A 25,578-nucleotide genomic window follows, 5' to 3' on the forward strand; every position below is an offset into this window, starting at 1 on the left:
TTTAATTTTTTCCATTCTTCTCAATTTTTTAATACTATTTTCTTAATTATTTATTTATTTTTTTTTTATAATATTATTTAACTACATTAATATATTTTTAAATTAAAACCCGTTAATAATTAGTTCACATGCATTCCCTTTCATAAACAAATTCCTACAGGGCACTTTCGCATTCATGCCTTCGTTCATTCACACACAAATAATAAATAAAATTCCGCATAATCGTTAGCTTTTCATTATTTGTGTTATTTTAGTGCATACAATTTAAGCGCCTAATAAGCGCATTCGAACATATTATATATACACACATACATACATACACACATCCATAAAAGTATGAAATTACTTTTTACAATGAAATGAAATGTCGAGCAGCATTACAAGATAAAAACTGAGAAAAAAATCGAGCATAAAAAACGCCATGAACACACAACAAGCAATGAAATTTGTAAGCGAAAAAACTCCATTTGCAGCAATGACACTTTAATTAAGCCCAACTTAAGCCAACAATGGGCAGCTACTTAACAGTCTTGCGTTATTTCTTGCGCTGCGCTGTGCTGAGACAATTGTGGGAGTTTTTTTCGCATAGTTTGCTCATGCGCCGTACTAGTCATTAAATAACGCATTTTTTTCTGTATACACATAACTGTACACCGCAAATTGTACATTGCGTTTGTACTTATCACATTATATAAATGTATTTGTCTTTTGTCCCAAGCAGGGACTGCAAGTTAGTAATTTGTAACAACAATTGTAGCGAATAATTATAGCGGAAAGTTGCATTGTCAGTGATAAAAAGTGCGGCAATGCTTTATTAAAAAAATCATTTACAGAAACAAAAAAAACAGATTTCCCTGAAGTTATAGGTTTGTTTGTAGCTTGAAGCCAATCGCAGTTTGTATACTTTTTGTCTCATTCATATACCATTTTATTCCAAGGAAAACAGCTGATTTTTAGAGCTATGTTTAAGAAATGGCTCTAGAATAAATATTTTGCGTCAAATATTTATTTACCAAAAGCTTTATTCATAATCAATTTTTTTCCCTTTTTTCAAAGAATTCATTCGATTTTTCATTCCCGGTTTTTATTGATCCCCAAAGATCCCTTCTTTAATTTATACTTTTAATGTTCATATAATGCAAACTACAACTCGTTATCACTATATTTTTAAATTATTACTATAATTATAAATTTTAAAATTTTTGCTTCTTGGAAACTAATTAGGTAGTCGTCTGGGCAAAATCAAAATTTTTACCCAGGATATCTGTAACTATCTTCTAACATTTCAAATGCTTTTCTGCTTGTTGAAGCATTTTCATGATGAAAAACTTCTTCCTGAAATTTACTCAAAATGATTTTTGAAGACTCAAGCGTAGTTCTCATTTCTTTATATAAGCAGGTTTCTTTGATAGTATCTTGCAACCTTCCCCACTTAAGCAGGCAGTTTTTGGTTATCTGGTTATTAATCACCTTTATTGTTAACTGGGTTAAAGATTAAAGTTATTTTCATAAACTTCTGCATTACTTTCAGCCTTTCTTCCTATAGTTCTTATAAAGGCATCATAGAACAATATAGATCTAAAAACAGCTACAGCATAGGAACACCTACTCTTTCCTGGATATTTTAGTGGCTTTTTTCTTCAAATTTCAGTGTACATATTATTTTGTACTATATTTTAGTACCAATTCTTTGTCTATTAAAATCAATATGGGTTCCCCAATTGCAACGGGTTTGAGTTCGTTTTTTTGTAATTATGTATTGGAAGTCAAATTTTCCTCCACTTTGTGAAGATACCAAACGTGAAATGTTCGTAGATATCTCTAAAATGGAGGTCATTTTATTAAATATTTATAATATTTAATAATATTTAATACTTTTTAATTCTTCTAAAATATTTTCATTCTCTGGTCCATCAATCAACAAATATTATTTCTATTAATTAAAAAACTTGTCAAAGACATATTTTAACCTTCAAATATTTTCGAAAATCATCTTAGAAATATTTTTGTTTTGATTTTGTTTTTTTTTTTTTATTTCATAATAATTGTATTGAATCCAAATTATATATATGTAGCCCTTGAGCCATTAATTTAATTTGATTCAATTGAGATGGTATTCAACAGGGCTAAAATAAACAAATGCGATCATTTGAAGGTTAAACAGTATGTGTTAGTAAAGTAAACAAGTTAAAAAAAAAGAAAAAAGTATATGTAATTCGAGCAAAATAAATACAAAATAAAGTGAATTAAGATGCAAATTGAAAGCGATGTCACGAACATTTTATGGGCATTAAAGAGAGCAGTGTGAAACAGCAAAAGCGGCGCTTTTTGTCATATAAGAGTGATGGATAGTAAAATATATAATTTGCGATTTTTTGTTAAGGTCTTAATTTTTCTAAAGACGATCAAGCTCAAGGAGCTACGATTATTTGACAGCAAATTAAAAAAAAAATATGAAAAAAATCCGAAATTTTAAATTTTTTTAAAACTGAAAAAAATTAAAAAAAAAATTGCCATTATTTGTCATTAAAATGATCAACAACTTTTATCTTCACTAACTTGGCAGATGCTCTCTTTTAAAGTCCAAATCGCTTATTTCCTTTTTTAATTATTTCAATTAAATGTTATTTCATTTTTTTTAACAACTTTGGTCAACATTGGCCTTGATATGATTGCAACCAACAAGCCAACACGACAGCCGTTTATTGCCGCTGGCAACGTACACTTTCCGTGAGTTTGTTGAATTTTAATTGCACATTCACTCACTCACTCGCTGGCGCATTCGCTCCAATGAAATCAACTACACTCAATCAATTTGTTATAGGAATTGTAAAATCAACAAAACATTTCGAAAGGCGCGTGCTTTGGTTAAATTGAAAACATGCCAAGAAATTAGAAAATTCATTTGGCATAGCATTTGGCCTTGCCTTCCTTTGATTCGTATGAAATCAAAAAAAGTCTAAACCAAAAAAACAACAATACATAACAAAGCAGTGAAGACACGTACGTGTTTCTTTATAATTTTTCCATTACTCGTGCATTTTTTGTTGCTGCAATTTATTTATGGGAGTTTCTAAATTGCACACCAAATTATTTGCGTTTTCGTAATTTCTTCTTCGTTTTTGCTGACTTGCTTCTCATGTGTAATTATACATTATAAACACATTCGCTTGCGATTGGAAAGAGATGCACGCACGCATTTTTTGTGAATAAGTTGAATTTATTATAGCAATTTTTTGTGTAATTCACTTTAGGTGTGCGTTGATTGAGAATGAGTTGATTTTTTGCAAATTTTTTGTGAAATAAAATTAAAAGATTTGTATATTGGCAGTGAATTTGTCACTTTCATACAAAATTCAGAATTAATGAATTGATATCATAACATTACTCAGAAATTATTATTCTTTTAAATAAAGAAGATTGTTTACGACCCATTTATGAAAAGAGTTTATTTCCTCATCTGTCTCACAAAATCCCGATGTGTTTCAATTGTTATACTTTTATGTTAATTAAGTACTTTTTCTCAATTGGTTGTTGGTTGCAATCATATCAAGGCCAATGTTGACCAAAGCTCTCATTGCATTTCTAAACTTTTTAACTCTTCTTTTGAAAATATATTTTTTTTATTTGAAATTTGAACAATTTCCTTTATTATCAATATGCTACGATCAATAATAATCTAAATTTCAAATGCTCACATTTATTATTTAATATACAAACAAAGCATAATTTTGACAAATTCTCTCAAGAAAATTTGAAAGTTTTCTAAAAAGAACTACAATCAAATGAACTCAGAAGCTCCACTTCAGAGAATAAATCACATTTGTTTTACAAATTATAGATTATTCTCCGACTTCTGAAAATTAAAGATCAGATTTAGATCTTCAGATATGGTTACGAAAACAAGAACCAAAAAAAAATTTTTTATGTAAATTTCTATTCCGAGAAGGAACGTTAGATATTTCAAACAAAACATCCAAAAACTCTTAAAAATTATTGCTAGCACTTAATCCAAACGAAATTTCAATACCACTAGCTATATTATAGAGCATTTGAGACATGGATCATTCTCATCATTTTCACTTTATCTCTTTATAATGAAACACACAAAACAGTCATTATTTCCTGATTGTATCAAATATTATCCAAACTGGGTTTCATTTCGAGGTTCACATGTAGCTTCAAAATAGTATAGGATAATTTTCAAAAAATCAATTTTTTTATTTTTTACATTTTCGTTAAGTGTAATATCTTATTCTCTGAAAATTTTAAGTTGTTCCGATAATAACTTTTAGAGTTATTCGACAAATAACAAAGATCGCTCGGGCTATCGATAACCGCTGAGTAGATTTTAATGAAATTCATAAAGCTTTTAGAATACATATTAAACTCAGGCCTGATCGAAGGATTTTTTTTTCAAAAATTTCGATTTTTTAAGACCAATTAAAAAAATTTTCCCGAAAATCTATAAAAAAATTCCTGAAGCGCCATTTTGTTAATTTTTGAAAAAAAGCTTCGATCAGGTCTAGGATTATCTCTTTATAAAACTGATTTTTTTTTTATCCAATTGATTTTAGATGATTCTTCAAGGACTTATGATTGTCACTGCAAGTACCTTTTTTTGAAACTGGGTCAACACAGACAGCTATAACTTTGGAAATCAAATTTTCATGACTTCAAGTCAAAACATTGTGTAATAATGCCATATTATTACTTTAGTAAAATAACATCATTTAATAGCATAAAAAATACTGAAAATTCTTATTTTTCGTGTCTCTGACTACCCCTAACCCCTTAAGGAAGTATAGTGACAACAATACCCGAAGTGTTGAAAACTAGTAGTAGCTCCTCTTGCTTTCTTTGCCCATCAAGCCAAAATAATTTGTCTGCACCACCAAGCGTCTTCAAAGAATGCTTCACTTCTACCACGTTAATTAATTACTTAATTAGTCATAAGAGATTTTTTTCAACATTATAATATTAAAAAAATTTTAATTCATTTTTTATGTGAAGTTTCAGCCGTTTTCAATACGTTTTCTCACCTTAGACCTTGTCAATTATTTTTAGGATGACAACTTCAACTGATAATAAACAGATAGATGACAATTGTAATGTCTCTTTGTATTTCTCAAACACATAATTCATGAAAACACCCGCTATTTTCATAAAAAAATTGTCATAGCAATGTTAGTGTGTCCCGTGAGATACTTCTCTTCCACATTTAAGTCATTTATAACAAATTTAAATTTTCTATCATCATCAATTCTTGCAACTAATTAATTTGCACCATCACTGGAAAAAAGTAATATCAAGAAACATTTCGCATGCTAACGCTCCATTACGTCACAGTTAACAGTGCTCATCGGTTTTAGCGTACGGGAATACGAAACCATAACAGGAATTAGCCAAGCTCAGCTCTTTTTTCCGGAAATCTTGCTACTTCTAATGCCACTCACATGAGTGAAATACACTTTAAAAACAAAACTGCAGCTAACGGTGCGCTGCTGATGGCTGTTTCGTGTCACGAACGACTAGTTAACGAGGTAAATGAGCAGGCCACCAAGCATTTTATTTGTTTTTATAAATATATTTACATATTGTTTCGGTATATTTGCGCAGCTGTATGTTTGTATCTGTGTGTGTGTGTGTGTTCGGCATTGCTTTCTTAGAACAAAATGACGGCACTGCTCAGACGCAAGTGTCTCTAATTGCGCGCAAACACGGCAGTTGCAGATCAACAACAGTAAAATGGTAAAATGTTGCCGGCAGTTTTTTAATGCACATAATGGCTGATCTCAGCATTTACTGCCGCCTTTGTACACACATTCATACATACAGATATAATAATTAATTTATTTTTATTTCATTTGCTAAGCAGTCATTCGAATAGCAACATTTATTGGGCTATCAAATGCTTCTTTAATTGGTAGCATTTTATTTGAAAAAATGATTATTTTATTAATTAAACAATTGTACACACACACACACACATACTCCACAGTCGCTGTTAATCATCAACTTGTAACTCCGTATAACTTATTTTTTGTAAAAAAATTCACATATTTCATTTTCTAGTTTTCCGCAATATCTCCATCTTTGAATAGAGTTTTCATCACGCAGTCATTTATTCATGTTGCAAATGCGTCTCATATTTTAATTCGTCATTGCTTAGTCGCTTCCTTCAGGAGATATATGCCTAAAAAATATGTGTTTGTATGTATTAATGTATGTAAATATGCATGTATGTTTGCTCACATTTTCCACAGGTATGCATGTATTTTCCAATTGCCACAGCTTTGTTGTTGCATATGGCTTGATGTGCAACATCAGCGCGAACGGCGTTCGCCACAACTTCACGCATCAAAGCGGCAATATGTTGCTTGATGGAGTGTTATAAAGCTGTAGTAATCATACAACAACAACAACAAAAATTTTATGAAATACATTTTTCTTTGTTAAGTCTAACATATATACATATTTACACATAATTTTTGATACATTTTTATAATTACGTTATGTTAGATAAAAGTATATTAAATTAAACTATTTCGAAATAATGAAACTATTTCACGCCTAATAAGATGATGGCTTAATTGATACAGGTAGTGTTCATTGAAATAGAAACACATTTTTGTTTAATAATGATGTTTATAGCAATTTGCGGTACATTTTGTTAATACAGCTGGCTTCCATTTAAATAGGCACACTAAAGAATTTCCGATCTTGTATATTTCTAATATTTTGTTCTTTAAGCCGCTGCACACGCCTCGTACTCGACTTTCAAGCACGCATTTGGGTGGTTTTGAATTTTTGTTCAGCCAGCAGCTGCAAGCGCTCTTTACTCAATTCTCTGACACGCGATTGCGATGCGAAGAGAAAGACTTGCAAGACGATTTTCAGTTTCAGATTAAGATTCTCCATCAAGGAATCTTTTTGATAACCTCACCAGGGAACTATTTCCTGAATGTTGAGATTCTAGCAACAAAGATATCCTATGTTACTCGTAGTGAATGTAGCTTTCCAATGGTGAAAGAATTTTTGAAATCGGCACAGTAGTTTTTGAGTTTATTCATTACAAACATACATACAAATCTTCCCTCTTTATAATAGTAGTATAGATATAGAAAAAATATCGATTTAGTTCCGTTAAAAGTATTTTCCTTGAAATATTCTCTTTTGTTAACACTTTTTTGTCAGACGAATTTTTGTTAACTTTTGAGTTTTCAAAGATGTAGTTTCTTCAATTGGATTGTGTGGCTTTTCCAATGAGACGACAGAACTTCGATTTCTATGTTATAACCACATACACAGAATTCGTCAAAGATTATACAAAATTTGAGTTTATTAACATCATTACATAGCCCTTTAGAAATGCAATCGCTAGTTGTTCTGTTCAAAATTTAAAATTGGATATATATTAATTAGGAATAATACAATTTTTAAAAGTAAATTCGAAAAAAAAATTTTTTCAACTGCAGAAAATCGCTTAACTTTGAAACAAACGCGATCGTTCCTAAAACACTGCCCGTTTACTGTATCCACTTCATAATAACAAAAGACTTAAGACACATACTCTTATGAGCAGTTGTCCACCATTTAATTTCCAATGCGCTTACTAACAATATAACCAGCGACACAACTTGATCGAATAATTTTCAACCGAAAACAAAACTATTATATCTTCAGCTGAGTTAGTTACTCCATTCGCACACAATAAACTTAAATTAGCTTTATTAAAAACTGCGCATCCAATCAAGTTCAATGACACAGCGAAACTATAAACCATGGCGAACGGCTGTCAAGTGGCTGAAAATGCGCTGAAAACCAAAAACATAGAGATATGTATACATATATACATATGTACATATGCCGAAAAAAGTAATTAATACAAAATGGGCGTTGCTTGTAAACAACAGCGTCTTTTAACAAATCTCTTCGTGTTTGTTGATTGCAAATGGGTGGCCAGATCAAACGGCGAAAATTATTTATCGCTTGCGGCCGCCAACATTTTTGTTTCTTTATTATTTATTTATTTTTCACACATGAAATTTCACCGTTACTTAAATATCACATATGTGTATGTGTACATATGTAAGCTCATCGCAATCATAAATTAAATTATGAAATACACAAATGTTTTGCTGTGAGATTCGAAAACCATCCTCATCACTCGTTTACTACCTATTAGTTGCTGCGTCCGTTCAGCTGTAGTTGTAATAGTTTTGTTGTTGTTATTGTTGTTTGTTGTGCAGAGTCAATGGCCACAACAACGGTTAAGTAACACACTTTAATTCATTTGCCGCCTCTGTCGCGTTGCCTCTTGTAATTTTGCTTACCGTCCCACCACCCGCTCATTTGGCATTTCGTTTCAGTGCTTTACTTTGCTGGGAAATTGTATTAAATGTTGACGTGCCATTTAGGTGAATTGAGGTGTCATCTTTGGTAAAATCAGTTGATCATTTAATAAAAAGTAGATGACTTTTGAGAATGTCAATATTCGTTCGATGTATAATGAGCACCCCAGCGAGCATGTTCTGATACTCGCTGATTTAGTTGGGAAAATTCAGTGTTTGGATCTTCAATCCTTCTTAAATTAATATAACGGTATTATTTGGGATTCTAAATAATTTATTAAAGATATTAACTATATTGTAATAAGACTAGACAACGTTGATAAGACTTGACACCGTTTATTATACTAATTTCTGATCACTCGATAAAGATCTTGTTCTGACTGATGATAAATTCAAATAATATATATTTTTAGTACAGATAGAACCTAAAAAGCGAGACACCATATAATTTTAAAGTTACAATAAGATCATGTTGTTGTTGTTGTTGTTGTTGAAGCGGCAGAAAACATTCCTCAATCAATTTTGAAGAAGGCTGCCGATTTGACACTCCATGGCTAGTAAAAATGAGGGTCTGTTCTCGTTACGCATACCCGACATGTCGATCAAAATTTTCCGAGGAAAAAACACCAGAGGCAGACACATTGTCTCTTGGTTGTTCCAAGCAATTCTTGAACACCGTCTTTTTCCTGCAGGGCACTTGACACCCACACAATGATGACTTAATTAAAATACTTCATCCACCTTTTTTAATATGAATTTACGTATGTAAGTGTGTTTATTACTGCAACAAATTAAGATCATTAACTCTTTTTCTCGCATTAAGAATATTTTGGTGCGCACACAATATTATCGCGTTGTTTGCTTTTGTAGACTTTATTTCGATTTTCTTCGTTATTTACTGATTGCTCGTGGCACTTGTAATCACCTGTGCAGGTTGAATGCATAAATGAAACAGTAAATGACAACAATAACAATGTAATCGCTTTTAACAACACTAAAGTGTCGACGCTTGTAAGCAACATTAAGAACACAATCACTGGCGCAAGAATAAGAACACAAACGCAAAGCTTGAAGAACTAATAAATTTAAGTCACATAACACACACGGCGTGTACAACACAGTATAATTGAGGTCACTCCAAGCAAAGCAGTTAGGCATTCAGCCATAACAAACGATAAAACGGCAGAGATTTAACAAAAAAACTTTAAAAGGAAGGGATATATGTATACACATGGTGGTATATATGGAAAGAAACATGTGTACAAATAAAAAAAAAATATTGTGTATATATGGAAAAGATAAACATTGTGCTCAAAATGCCGTAAACAGTCCGTGAGCATGTTGATAATAGTATTGCCATAGCAAATTAAAAGAATTACGAAATCAACAAAAAAAAATAAGAACGCAGACGAAGTTTTTGTTTTATTTTTTTTTACACAATATCGCAAATTAAATTGTAAATTTTCAAGACTTCGCTTTTTTAAAAATAAGTTTCAAAGTTGGTTTGGCTAAGCTTTTGTCGGAAAGCTGTTTAATAAATATATTGTAAGCTGCAAAGGAAGGAGTTCAATTGAAACTTATGTAAAGAATAATAAGCCTTCTCTAGTCGTTTCTGCATTGCGCACGACGGCGCCAGTTGGGTATTTCAAGCTTTGTCAGGTCCACATCCACTTGATCCTTCCACCTGAGTTTCGGTCGTCCTTTTCTTCGTCGGCCGCCAGTGGGTACCGTGTCGTACATTCTTCGTGTCATTCCAATGAATCCGGTACTCACCTATGCCTACCCGTAGCGGGCCATAAACCCTTCGGAGTACTTTTCTCTCGAACGCTCCATCGTCCATGCTTCCGCACCATACATCAGGACTGGCATGATGAGTGACTTATAGAGTGTTACTTTGGTTTTGCGGGAGAGGGCTCTGCTTTTCAATTGCCTACGAAGCCCGTGATAGCACCTGTTGGCAAAAGGGATCCTCCGAAATGGCTTTGTGGCTGACGTCGTTGTTTGAGTTTATGCTGGAACCTAGATAAACGAAATCTTTTACTAACCTCGAAGTTCAAATTGTCAACAGTGGCGTGGTGTCCTAACCGCTAAGAGCCTTTGCATGATGACATGAGGTACTTCGTTTTGACCTCGTTCACTACTAGACCCATTTGCTTCGCTTCTTTTTCCAGGCTTGAAAATGCTGCACGCACGGCACTGTTGTTGGAGGCGACAATGTCGATATCGTCGTCATAGGCCAAGAACTGGTGACTCTTGAAAAAGATTGCGCCAGTACGATTAAGATCTGTAGCGCAAATTATCTTCTCAAGCATTGGGTTAAAGAAATCGCTCGATAGGGGGTCGTCTCGTTTGATATCGAATATGGAAGTTAGCTATAGTTACCCAATATTCTTATTTCTCGGTTTCACTTTTAATAGGTCAATTCCTTTTTTACTTTACTACAATATGATTCTCAACGTATATGGATCACCATGGAACCATCTATACAAGCATTAATCCAAAATAGATTATATATTATCATTGTGTTTTTTAGTGTTACGCGACAGATTTCTTTAAAGCAATCTTTAGAAGAGCTTGTCAATATCTATCCACTCAACATTCGTGATGTTTGAAGTACTTTTGAGCTATATATGTATCACATTTAAATAATATACTATTATATAAAATAAACCAAACTCAAAGCATTTATAAATAGTATAGATAGACCAACCTAATGCATAAATAAAAAACAAAAGGAAATATCTCTTAATAAACCTGCAGCGTAGTAAAATCAGGTAATGGCTATCGGCTATTTCCGCGCGCCACAACATGCCCCACAAACTCTTATATGGTTTTACTTTCAGAATAGTTAAAGAATGTACCTGTTTTTATGTATCTTTATATCTCGTTGTAATTATCTATTTTAAAGTGCAGTCGATGTCTTGCAGTGCACAGCTGTTGGCCGCAATAACATTAGCAGCTTAAGTAGTGCAGCGAATGCCGAAAGTGTTTCAAATATTCTACAACGCAAAAAATAGCAGAAAATAAAGCAGAAAAACGAAAAACAAGAAAACAACCAGTTAAAAGAAACGAATAACGGCGCAACAGGTGTTTTAAATGATTTTAACTAAGCACAAATGTACAAAGTTAGAGTTCAAGCACACACGCGTGCGCAATAGCCACACAATATTTAAGTCGCAGCATACTCACACTCATACAACTTTGAGTTTATGTTCTTTTCCTACTTCTTAACGCCATTAGTCAGTTGCTGCTGTTGTGGTCATTAATTACAAGCAATTTACGTTATTCTTTAGCGTTTTTTCTTGTGCAAACTTGCCACAATTCAACTTCCGTTGGCATTCAAATGCTGTTCTCTATTCATTTTCGGTTAATTAATTAAATAGTTTAGCAGTGAAAACAAGCAAACCAAGAGGAGGCCATACATATATTGAGGCAGCTAATCAGCACTTGTATTTAATATATTTTTTTTTTTTGAAGAAAAGGCGTTGGAGCGCCTTATTCATTATACATTTTCGTATTGTGTGATTATTTTCGAGCAAAATTTTCAAAAATAATTAATATTTACTATGTATTATTTCGCAGTACAGGCATATGACCATGTTCAAAACTGCTTTTAATGGTTACTGCTATAACCTTGAACGGCATAAATGCGCAATTGAAAGTGTACTTAGAATTCGTTACGGTTTTTAAAAGTAAATAACGGCAAAAAAAAGTTTATGTAATTACCTATAAGTATCTATGCTCGACTAGGCGGATTTAATCATGTGGCGCACAATTTGCGCACTCAAAGTGCAATTAAATAATTGCAAATTTTAGCGAATGGCTCAACAATTAAAAGTATGATATATCGCCTTATTATATGTGTATATTTTTGCCAAATAATGGCGCTAATTATTTCATATACTCGTATGATTTTCAATGTGAATAATACTGCAAATTAGTTACTCATTTATATAAAATATAAATACAAAATCTTAAAAAAAAAATTATCAATTGTTGAAAATCAATCAATTGAAATTTATTTAAAAAAATTTTTTGATTGACTTCCATATATGTACTTATTATATATATCTGAATTATAAATATTTTTTTTATATTATCCCTTCTCTTCATCACCAATTTGCCAAGCAAATGCAACCCACATAAATTTGCAATTTTTTATAATTAATAGACTCATCTTAGAGAGACAAAAATACAGTTAGATTTCAAGACAAATCTGCGCCTACACAACTAACGGTACTTTAAAAAACTTGACTTCCATCACTCATATTGAAGAGCTGCTCCAAAAGAGCTACAGATTAGCATTTATATTTATTTGTAGCACTTCAACTGCTTTATAATAAAGCCAGCAAGTGTCTGAGAGATTTCACAAGCGTTAATATATACATATGTATGTATATGTAGACACTTGATTACAACAAAACGAAAAAATGCGATAATAAATTAATAAGAAATAAATAAAATTAAATTGATTGAAATAAAGCGAAATTAAGTGCATAAGTAAAAAGTGAAAAATAAAATATAAAAATAACACCTGAAACCAACAACAAAAATAACAACAATTTATCGATCGATCGAAATCCCAAACACGTTTAAACACTTTCACTTGCGCGCCGTTTATGAATTTTTCGCTATTAAATATGAATTGCTTTTGTGGCGCTCCGCTAATATAATACACAATATAAAATACACCCGGGCGTTAAATCAATAACAATGTGGCAACAAAAACAACAACAACAATAGCTGTAAGAAATATGCCTAGCTGCCGCCACAAATATTTTAATGTTGCTGAAAAATGCGGTCATCGATTTTTTGTTGTTTGTTGCTGTTGTTTTTTGTGCAATGTAGAAATAATGCAATAAAGTTGCAGCTGTTTTGCTGAGTAGTTACTTTAATAGTGCTTGCGTATTTTTTTCCTTTTTTGTTCAGTACAGCCGCTTTTCGATTATGATTTTATGTAAACGCAACATAGTTTTGTGGCCTTAGGCAATTTAGCATTTTAATTTGCTGGTTGACAACTTTGTTGTTGTTTAGGTATTTTTTTGTGCGTTTTTGGTTTTTAAATAAAAGCTACTAAATAAAGCTACTTTGGACTAGAAAATATTAGGTGAATGAAGTGGTAGCCACAATGAAAATTAAAATGTCAAAAAGTAATCAAATCGGTTTTAATATAAAAATGACAATTAACTTTTCGCGACAATCGAATTGCCTTGGTCCTATGAAATTGTATATTTTTGCCTTGGTCCTATGAAATTGTATATTTTTAATGTAATAAAATACTCATACATTTAAAATATCCTGTACACGTATTTTTGTGGCTTTTTCTATAAGCTTAAAATACTCTTTAAACCGATAATCCTGCTTGCCAAACTCAAGAAGAGAAGCACGATTATTTTAAATTTTTTTTGTTTTTTCTTAGACATATTTTGGTAAAAATTTCAATATAATTTCATAATGAAAAAATTATACAGTAGAACTTCTCTAACTCAAATCACCATAATCCACAAAAAAAATTCGAGTTAGAGAGACTTCGAGTTATAGAAATTTTTCATTCAAAAATAATTTTTTCAAAAAGATGTAAAATATAGATTTATACACAGTTTTATTTATTTACTTCGCATAACATTTTTTAAATACGTTAAAACATGTATTCCGTAATTTTGTTTGTTGCACTATTGCTATTGTTTGGCTCTTGACGTCTGTATCACATGCCTGTGATACATGATTTATGAAATCTATAAGTGTAATATCATATTTTCTTGGTCTTTTAAAATCCTGCCTTGATTGTAAAATTTTAAATTTTGTATTATGCTCTGGTCGAAAAGTTTGATTTATGGAAGGACATTTGAATGAAATATTACTTCTATTGCCAATTCAAAAGATCGAGTTATGAAGATCTTCGACTTATAGAAGTTCGAGTTATGGAAATTCTACTGTATATATATTTGATGATGATGATTACATCCAAAATTTGGCCACAATTTAACAGAATATTTTATTTTACTAAAAATATATCAAGTCTACTTAGAAGCTTTACTGGTATCAAGCTCTTGAATTTATAAAATATAATAAAAAAATAATTCAGCTTTTATTTCCCTCTTCTTCCTTAAAATATAAGAAAATCAAACGGCTGTTGATGTTATGTGATATTTCTTAACTTTTGAATCAAGTTCGTTACTCAAGTCTTATGTCTTTAAGCAGCCAAGTTTATAAAATTTAATCAAGTTCGTTGCTTAAGTCTTTTGTTTTAGGTAGAGATTTTTCGTATAAATCAAATTTCTTCCGCATCAATATTTTATTGAATATCTTCTCCAATTACAACACACAGGATCTTCGACTTATAGAAGTTCGAGTTATGGAAGTTCAACTGGATTTATTTATTTTTTTTTATTATTTTTTTGTGTGTGTATTATTTACGATTAGAAGGTATTGAATGAAATCCGATACCGATATTTATATCGAAAAACCTTCTACCCCCACTTTTGAACAATATAGATAAGCCTTCCTTTTTGTTTTCAATTAACCCGTTTAAATTGAAGTACTTGACTCTGATCACTTCATTTGTTGTTAGTTTTTAATATCAAAAACACAAAATATTTCGCCCAATTTCCAGAATTTCAACTGGTAGGTGATTTTGTTTCCGGGTTTGTTGTTGTATTTCCAACAAAGTCTTTAAACTTTTGCTACTTCTTTGAAAACACTGAGATACTTTATATCAGATAGGTACAAGAACTTCTCTCAAGTTAAACACTGTTTCCGTCTGACTTTTAGTTATGACAATCCTCACGATAAATGAAAATTTATTCGCAATTATCTGATGTCTCATAATATTCATAAAAATACCAAAATCTAATTTACTATTATACAATTATTATTAACAGCTTAACAAGAGTAGCACCTACCATAGTTCATTTCAAATTTCTAGTGCTTTTCATTCATCAATAGCGAGCATAGTAAAAACCACTGAATCTATACAGCCACACAAACATATTGCAAAGTGACAAAGCGAAATTTCATGTAAAGCGACGCGTCAAAAAACTGCCTGCAAGGAAAGTCTGTCAACTCAGAATATATTAGATAAAAACAAGCTCGCTGCTGATGTTGGCTAATTGAAAATTATTATATTATGCACTTGTATGTATATATTTAAAGACATGAGAAATGCATTAACTAGAGTAACGTCTGGTGTGACACTAAACCCACCAGTCAGCATGCCAGCAAACTAGAATTGCATGAAATTACGGCGACACCTAGTATCGGCTGGCTGAGTGCTTGTGCGCTGAATTCGCAATTTAAATTGAATTAGTTCACTTTTCCCAATGTCAACACGACGCAGTGTAAGCAGCTTGTGGCATGTGGCATGTTGCAGGTGACTTGTTTGTGCCAAACCGCAAACAGAGCAGCAGACATCAGTTGCCGACTTTCCTTCGGCGCGTTAGACATGTTTTCCGATTTTCTTTCACAATATTGTCTCTTCCCAATAACTGCTACTTGCTGTTCTGCTTCGCAATGAATTATGAATTGCGTTCAGTGAATGAAACGTATGAATGAGTCAGTCAGTGAATTCTGCTGGCAGCAGCTGCAGATATTGCTCAGCCTAGTTGCGCATGCGCATTCATCAATGAAATTCCGCCATGGCAGCAACCCACCTGTTTGCCTGCAAGCAGGCAACAACTTTCGCATTTCTCTTTTGCTATTCTCAAGTGTATTGAATTTAGAAATTCTCTCTTTCTGCAACGCCGTAACATAAACACTTAACCAATTGGGGCATACACCACCAATATCTGGTGTGTCAGGCAGGCAGGCAGTCAGTGAGTGAGTGAGTCAGTCTCATAGCCAAGCGGCGGCAGCAGCTGTCAGTCATTGGTGTTATTAGTCAAGAGCACAACCTGTTGCTGCAACAATCAGTCAATTTCTCAGCGATTAATCGTCTATTGTGCTATTCTTCTGTGTCGGCGCTGTTTTGTCGGGTTCGCCAGCCGCAAGTCCATATTTGAATATGATTGGCAGTAAGAAGGTGCAGCAGCCGATTTCTTTTGGTTTTAGGCGCAGAAAATTTTAAATTGAAAATTAATCGTTTTTTGATGTCATTGTTTTATTGTATTTATTTGGTGAGCATGATTTGTGTGTGGCTGTGTGTGGTAATTGGAGAAGAAATTCAATAAATTATTTAAGCTAAAGAAATTAGTTGATTTATAGGAAAAATCTCTACCTAAAACGAAAGACTTAAGCAACGAACTTGATTTAATTTTATTAACTTGGCTGCTCAAAGACAAAAGACTTAAGTAACGAACTTGATTCAAAAGTTAATAAATTTCACATAACATCAACAGCCGTTTGATTTTCTTATATTTTAGGGAGGGAAGAGGGAAATAGAAGCTAAATTATTTTGGATATACAAGAATAAATTCAAGAGCTTGATAAAGCTTCTTAGTAGCCGTGATATATTTTTAGTGAAAAAAAAAATTCTGTTAAATTATGGGCAAATTTTATACATTACTTTTTTTTATAATAGAAAATTTATAATCTAAATTATATATGTAAGTTTTGGAAATGTTGAAAATAATACTCCATATAAAATATTTATGTTACACTTCTGCATTTTCCTTCCCCTATAGTGAAAAATACCAAAAAAAATCGTTTTTATAGAATAAAATTTTGTGTGTGAAGATCAGCATAATCAAATATATATATATATATATATGTATATGTTTATAAAAAATATTTGTTTAAAAAAAAACAATAATTGACCCAATTTAAAAAAAAATTAAAAGAAGTATTCGACAAATTATATAAATTATTTAAATTACTTAAAAAAAATACCTGTTCAAACAAAGCTCGTATCCTTCCAATCAATATCAAAGACAATATAAAATATATTTAATCTAATTTTTTCAATTTTTAAATAGTATTTCCAAAAATTATGAAAAAACATTCCGAATTTTACAAAATTTTTAAATAAAAAATATTTTTTATAAAATAAATTTTATTCATAACTAAAATTGAGCATTTCAAAGAACTCCTCAACTAGTAAAAAATACAGCACTAGTAAAACTGCTAAAAATCTTCCCAAAATTCAATCAAATAACAACAAAAAATCCGCAATAAAAAGACACGACCCGACCTTGTCACATTTAACCCTACACTAACGACCCAAACCATTTACACGCTGACCTAATAGCAAGAAATTTGAGTTTCTCCAAAGCGTAGAGTATTATTTTTCAATTTAATTACCGATGGCTACAGGTTTTGTAACGATATAAAATGCAGCAACAACAAAATATTCGCAAGCACAGTTAATTGATATAAATCCGACAGGCGTAACTTGATAAAGCACAAATACAAACATACATACATATACATATATATTTATATATATAAATACATATAAATAAAAACTTCAAATTGCCAATAGTTTTTTTGTAAGTGAAATTTGTATGTTTGAAAACAATTTTTCATCATCTTTATTTTTTTTTTTCAAAATCTACATACAAAAACAACATTTAAAAAAACAAGCAAGCTTTTGCAACAGCGGCCCCAACATGGATCGCTAGCAGAGATAAGCAATGCGCCAGTGGCAAAAATTACTACAGCGAAAATACAATTTATAAATAACATGAATGATTGCGCCAAGCAAATAAAAATTAAAATAAAAAAATCCTATTTTATGCGATGGCCTGCTCGCCAATTACACCGCTGCTCATGCTCGTTCGCTGCTGTTGAGTCTTGGCAGAAGGTATAGTGATGCGACGAATTGTCTATTTGCTTGCGGCAAACAGCGGCCAACTTCACTAGCTGCCGCCATTGGCTGCGATTGCTTCCTCTTGTTGAAATTTCTAATTTGCGCCGTGAGTTGTAGGTCTTGTGTGGCAATAAATACTTTTCCCATAAAATATGACAAATGCATAATATTTGTCTTTGAGTGTGTTTTATTGCATTTTTTCAACATTTCTTGTAATTGTAAAGTGGTTTATTATTAATTATTACTTTTGAAGTGAATAATTTTGATAGCAACAACAACAGTTATAACTAGCAATTGTTTAAAAAATAAATATTGTCTGGCAATACTTGAAAGCTCTATATAACATTTCAGTACCTTCAGTGTTTACAAATATTAATAAGTGCTCTTAAAATTAATTTTCACATTATTTTTACGGTTCAATAGCGTGTGGAAATATTTTTTGAGGTTAGGTTAGAAAATTATAAAATTTTAGAAATATGTTTTTTTTCGTTTTCTTCCTTCATTTATGACCTAAAACTTGTTCTAGAAGAAAATTGAATTGAACTACATTATTATAAAAATGTTCAAAATTTGTTGAAGAAAAATCATAAAAAACAGACAGCACCCTGTATATTGCAATATGAAACTTAATGAATTTCAAGTGATTCTGATGAGTGTCATTTTCACGTTCATCAGGCTCAAATGTATATAAATATATTTATTTAAATCAAAAATAATAATTTTTGAGTTGCCATATTATACATTTTATGAGATGGAAAAAAAATTAAAAACCAAATATAGTTATATTTTTCACATATATTCAAAATTTTCCAATAAGTATCTCAAATAAAAAAACTCGTATTTCCAAATCACGATTTACAGGCGTTTATAAGTCGTTGGTTCACTTTCTCATAAAGTGCCTACTGACTGACTTATTTGTAGTTATTTTAATTGCACTGCAAAGTAGCGATAAGATTAAAAAAAAAAAAACAAAAAACAAAAATGCCGCAATGACCACTCAACGGTAATGCTGTGGCTTTCAACCGAACAAGCCACAACAGCGTACCGAAAAGTGATGCCAATGTTGCAACGAGGCTTAATCTTTACACTGCGCCATACAGCTTAAACTAGTCAGCCAGCAGCGTCGTCGGCGGCGGCTTAACATCTATCTGCGACCTAAAAGCGTGCGTGCGCTCGCAAAAATACTTGTAAAAATATATATGCATTTGCAAAGTTATTAGCCTCGCATGCATTTTTCTAACCTCACTCGCCCACTTTCCTTTGACACACATAACTATCGGTATATACAATATATATAAACACGTACGCGTATGTGAAGAAATATCTCTACATAAATCAGCATTTCGGCGCCTAATTTCTTTTGCGCACAATTTGATTTTTGGGTGCGGTGGCATTTCACTGTCGCCAACCAGCGTTTGCAAGCTTATCGCGATGGCAGATAACGTTGGCGCAGCAACACGAACGACAGGTTGATTCAAGCTGTAGTTGAAGCTGCAGCTGAGGCAGCTGTAGCCTCGCACGCAAAAACGCAAGATTAGCCGAAATTAAAAAGAGAAGCTTTAACGAAAATCCAAAAGAAAATATATAAAATAAATCAGCACTCAACGAAATGCAGAAAGCTGCTGTTGAACGCGTTTAACCGCTTTTGATTTTAAATGCAATGAAATGCAATGCAGTACTGTCACAGTAAAAGTGGACTGTACCGCAATAAAAATAACTCCAAATGCAAGCGAAAATATATTGCACAAACAAGTAGGCGCTCATTCAGACACTTTGAAGTGTTGATTGCAGTTGAATTCTTATTCATTTTGTATAATAAAATTTTTTGTTGTTGCAAGTAAATTTAATTTGAAATGACAGTGCGACAGGCAGATGCATATGAGTGCACTAATTGAGGCTTGTGCGCTTTTGTGCTAATTTACACTGACAAGTGAAATTTGTAAGTGGCTTAAAATACTTCGACAAACACACATATGTATTAGTACATATGTGTATTTCAAAGCGCTTGAGCCTAGCATGGTAGTCAGTTTTATAAACCAGAATGCTCAAAGTTGTGCAAAAGAAATTAATTTTTGTTTTCAATAAAATCAATTAAGAGCTTAGCTCAGTTAGCCGCAATTGCACCAGCTGCAATTTGGTGAAATTTTTAAAGCGGATGAATCCTTAATTAAAAACTGTCAATACGAGAGGCATATATTTTATTTTCTCGTTATCCTCTGTGTATTCAAAAATTATATTTTCATTGCATTTAGCTTTCACTCACTCAAATTTCATCTAATTGCTTTCAAACTTTAAGATTTTAAGCTTTTAACAAATTCGATTTTAGCTAAAGAATTACGTAGTTTTTCCATAATATTTTATTTAAGGGACTATACCAGTGTAACCCATGGAAAATTAGGCGATTTTCGTGTTTTTTTTTTTTTAAAGAAAGTACTCGATCGATTGTTTCGAAGTTGTTTGCACATAATAAGGTATATTTTCAGCTACCTTTCAAAATTTTTTCTTTCCAAAAATATTGAAAACAACGGAGTTATATGCTGTCTTCGGAGATGCCAAAAAAAAAGTTCCGTAACAGCTGACATGATTATGGCCGAATGAGTTGCTGAAACAAAAAAATTCAAAAAGTTTAAAAAAGCTGAATATATTTCCTATAGAATGACCCACGATTTTTGAAAAATATTAAAAATTGACATAATGGCGTAGTTCTGAAAAAAAAAAATCGTTTTTTAGGTAAAAAATTGTCTTTCTTTAAATGCCAAATTGACAATTTTCAACCAATCATAAAGATCGTAGGTCATTGTATAGTAAATATATTCAAGAATACTCAGTTTAAATTTGAAGTCGATCGGTCAATCTCTCGTTGAGTTATGATGTCAGCAATTTTGAGAAATGTCGTTTCGAGAAAAACGCGTTTAAAATTTCGACTATAACGGCTTATATCGGTGAGTGATTGCTCTTTAGAATGCTGCCATTCAAAAACTATTCAAGATACGACCATACCGCTTTCACACGATATTTTTGAAAGTATAAACTATTAAATAAACAAAATCTGAAAAAATCGATTTTTTGAAAATGTCCCACTTGTATAGCGCCTGAAAACAAAAGAACTGAATACAAGTTATAGCTGCTAGATATAATTATGCTGCTATCAAAATATGTTTTAAAGAATTGAATTAAAGAATCATTGTCGTCTCCAAATCATGATATAAACAAGTAATCAAAGTCTAGATATAAGTAAACATGATGAAGACCGATCCGTCTGACTAAGAGTTCACACAGCATATTCTTGTTATAGTATCAATCGAGATATGACCAATTTTATAATGCGGATATTTTTTTTTTAACTAGAAAAAATATGAGATAAAATAATCAAAATGTCATTTGAACCGATCTAGATATGAGAGTCTCTATTATCTTTATAATGTCAGAACCAATATTTTCGAACAGAATTCTTCTACCTACCTACCAATATTATGACAATGTTGTGTGTTTCTAAGACCTTAAGAAGATCTTATGACAATCATTTGATATTTTATGCTAGCTAAATGCTTTTTATAATATTTCTAATAATGTCTTAAGAGTTGATCGATTGGAAGCGATTTCATTGTTAATTTTCCAAATTAAAATACGATGGATCAACTTTTTTTGAATGTTTCTCGAGCACATACTATCCGTCATTTCTCACTCAATCGTTTCGAACAAAGATTTTAGCAATTTTTCCAATTAAAATCATACCATAAAAATATGGTCGAGATCGATTCCAGGTTGGATCATTTTGTAGTCCATTCTTTAAAATCAAAATTCGAAAACTGAAGAGCTTTCGAAAACTTTATTTTTCATGGTTTAATGAAACATTTAATAGAGAAAAGTAATCAGTGAAACATTCAGAATTAGGAAAATTTAATAAAAATTAGTAATTGATTCATAATAACTCTAGAAATTGTAAATATATTCTCTGAAAACAAATAGATTACTATTTTCCGATCGATGTTTGTATATAGCACATATTTAACTGTACCAGATGTGAACCAGAAAGAGACTACTACATTAAAGATTCTAAAAGTATCATGCCTCAAAAGGTTTCTTTGGATATAAAGAAACCTTTTCCTTGTCTACTTTAAATTATGCAAACTCATCTGTTTGTCAGATATCCTCACAGAGAAGCTTCAGCTAAGCTTCTTAAGAAGAAGGAAGGTATACATTGCTACTAATATACATATATTTTTCTGTTCCGTATATATTCAAATTTGTTTCATACCATTTGAATCGAATTTTCTTCAAACACTTATGCAAATATACTTCCTAAAAATCCACAAAAATGCAAAGTGCTACTCAAATATCAATTTACAATAATGCGTAAACAAATTACGATAGCCATGCAAATAGCAAATCATGTGGGTGGGTGAGCCAGTTGAGTACTTGAGTTTGCAATAAACCACATGCTGGTAGACAAACTGAATTTACAAACAACCGACAGTGCTTGTAGTGCTTAGTTAGAAATTATCATAAAGTAGCATCGACAGCGGTGTCCCAAGCGCTAAGTAGCCAGCGAACAAGCGCCGACAACTTTTAGTTTCAACAAAACATGCCAGCGGAAAAAAAACTTCGGCGGGCAGTTAAGGAAACTCAAAAAGCAGCGCATAAGAAACAAAAAAAATCGAAATTTAAGCAAAAATTCCACTTTCAGCTTTCTTCAGCACAATACAAAGCACGCAAGCCAACAACATATGAGCATATGTAAGCATATAGTGTATGAGCTTGTGTGTGTGTCTGTGCTTAAACAAAGCTTGGTGAGATCGATGCTTGATCACACTTTAGACAACAACGCGCTCCCCCCGCTTCGCTTAGCCATCGATTGGTGCTGGCGCTCACTTGACGACCAGCAAACTGACGCGCATGCTTATAAAATTGTCTGTATGTGTGTGTTTGTTGGTGTTGGTACTCTCCGCCACTTGTGGGCAGTATCGAGACCGCTTTGGCTAGCTGGTTTTTGAGCTATTATTGCTGTTGCTCGCTATGCAGCTATTGAGCAGCGTTCGCCATCAAAGCAGCGGTAAACCACCCAAAAATTTATCGAAATCACCTCAGTTAATCACTTGGCGTGGCGCGATCGAGACATGCCTGGCGACCGCTCGCGCTTGGCGTACAAAAAATTCGACGGCGTTAAAGTTAAAGTGAAATGTGAAGAAGACGCACGCAAGCGCGACGTGTAAGAGATTTAAATAAGAGTTTTATTTTCTAATTAAATTCCAAAAAAAAATTTACGAAAAATACATTGAAATTTCGTGGCGGTCAGCGTGTGTTTGTGTTGTTGTGGCAGCTTAAAAGTAGTAAATCTCTAAAGTATCATATAATTAATTATTCAATTTGATTTGTGTAAAACAAGCTTATTATAATTCTGAAAAGATACAAAATTCTCGAAAAAATTACAATAAATTTGTGTTGTGTTTTTGTTGTTGTTGGTGTTAAATGCATGAAATCGTGCATACAACAACATCGGAGTAGTGTGTCAAAGTGTTTACCATTCTTGTGTCGCATTTGTCATTTGTGATGGCGCGTCATGCCCCACTGACAGTGTCACGTCACAGCGATAAACGTTATAAATCTATTTATGTGCGTTTACAAAAGAAAGCATGCAACTAAATAAGCTTCGAAATTAGTGTTCTTAACTCATTATATACATTCAGTGGTGTTGTTGTGTTTTTCGTTAACTATTTGGGTTATGCACACATACAAACCGGGGTACTTGCACACAGTTCGTCGGTCGTTCGGTCGGTCATTTCGAAAATACCAAAGCAATCGCCTTAATATTTATTGATTATTATAGCTGTCGCAAAACGCTTGCGGCACACGAAAGTGTTTGTTGTTGTTTTTTTTATTAAAAAAAAAAAATTTTTTAATTTTTTTTAATTTTTTTTTTTAATTTTTTTTTTTTTAATTTTTTTTTTTTAATTTTATGTTGTTGCTGTTGTTTGTGTATCAATATTTAGTCTGCTGCGATGCTGCTCATTAATTTTGGCTTTAAGTTCTCTGCGTTGTAAATGCAAATTTTGTCATATATTCTTTCAAGCTGATTCCTTCGCTCCGTTCATTCTTACTCAAGCAAATAAAGTGTTAATGTTTATCAACAAATCGACACAAGCAGCGCATAAGCTTTAGTCGCCAACTATTTTTGGCAGCATTTGTTCGTATTATGCTAATTGTGTGCCAATAATATTATATTGACATATGTGCGTGTGTGTGAGTGTGTAACAGGAAATAATATTAATACGAAGAAGAAGTGTGTACGTGCTGAAGTTATTTCCATAATTACATATTATATGCATATATTAATTTGCCTTTTTTTGTGCTTCTTTGTGACTTTTTCGACTTTGCCAAAGCGAGTGCGTGCCTTAAGTCTTTTGATTTGGTTTTAAATTTCCAATAAAACGTAAGTAGAGTGACACTTCGTAAACGTGACAATGAAAAACGAAAAATATAATATATATTAACGAAAAGTAATTATAATTTAAGCTTAAATATAGGCATGTGGAAAAATTAATGAAATCATTAAAAAGTTTATAGTAAAAAGCTATTAATGGTTAATTAAGCAATAAAATGAAGTGATAAATATTATTAAGGGAATGACAATACACTATTTGTGACTGATAAAAGTGCGTAGTAATTACGTTTAAATTTTAATATTCAATGAATTTATTGAAAACATGATCTTTTGGATCATATAGAATTCATTATTTCAAAAAATAAATTTCCAAATATGAGAATATAACATTGTTATATTACTGGACACATTTTGGTTTATCTCTATACATCTCTATCGAAGGCAATACCATCATATTATATGATAAATAAAAATATATATAAAAATGGTGCTCTATTGAGGCTATTAAATTCGTCTCAAGTATCTCCTGGCACTTAAACCCGTGGACGGTTCCATCTATTAGGGCTAGTCGTTCAAGGCCATGGTGAGAAAAGCGAGGTCCAAAGTGACTTTTTGGCGGGCCGACGGTCGTTCAAATCAACATCTTGAATTCTCCGACGGAGGACTTGCTGAAGCCAACTCTATTACTTATTTCCCGAATAGTCAGTTTTTCTTTTCCCAAAATAATAATATTACTTTTTTTTTGCATTTCGGACATTTTTTGAAATTCGGCATATTTAAGCTTTAGCGAAGCACAAGCAGAAATTAAATTATGAAACTCTTAAAAAACAAAAAGTAGCAATAAACGTGTATCGAACACGTATTTATGTGAAAGAATAATAAATATTTGATATTATAAAAAAAATATTAATTGGCAGTTAACGAATTTTATTCAAAAATTATGGTAATTTTTTAATTTTTTCAAAAACTTTTTTTAATTATTCTTAAATTCTATTGTCGGATTGTTCAAAGTAATCACTCTCAGGTTTAATGCGACTATTCCACCAATGCCATCACTATTTTTGTAAACTTTTAAGCTTCAGATCCGCCTCTTCGGATAG

The 25,578-nt window shown here is 32.0% G+C and overlaps 1 protein-coding gene across 7 annotated transcripts in view; it reads left to right on the plus strand.

Annotated features, from left to right (window-relative positions):
• Nucleotides 1–25,578, plus strand: part of LOC105210619 (general transcriptional corepressor trfA) — a 137,721-nt gene that overhangs the window by 96,991 nt on the left and 15,152 nt on the right. The window contains exon 1 of one of the 7 annotated variants that reach the window (XM_011181697.3): nucleotides 23,177–23,305. The exons of 4 other annotated variants lie outside the window; for them this stretch is intronic. The gene's annotated coding sequence lies outside the window, so the exon portion shown is untranslated. Of the gene's footprint in view, nucleotides 1–23,176; nucleotides 23,424–24,398; nucleotides 24,527–25,578 lie in introns of those variants that run through there. 2 more of the 7 variants (XM_054230625.1, XM_011181695.3) reach the window with 2 other exon arrangements.

Source organism: Zeugodacus cucurbitae, chromosome 5 (assembly GCF_028554725.1).
Source record: "Zeugodacus cucurbitae isolate PBARC_wt_2022May chromosome 5, idZeuCucr1.2, whole genome shotgun sequence".
Taxonomy (NCBI): Eukaryota; Metazoa; Arthropoda; class Insecta; order Diptera; family Tephritidae; genus Zeugodacus; species Zeugodacus cucurbitae.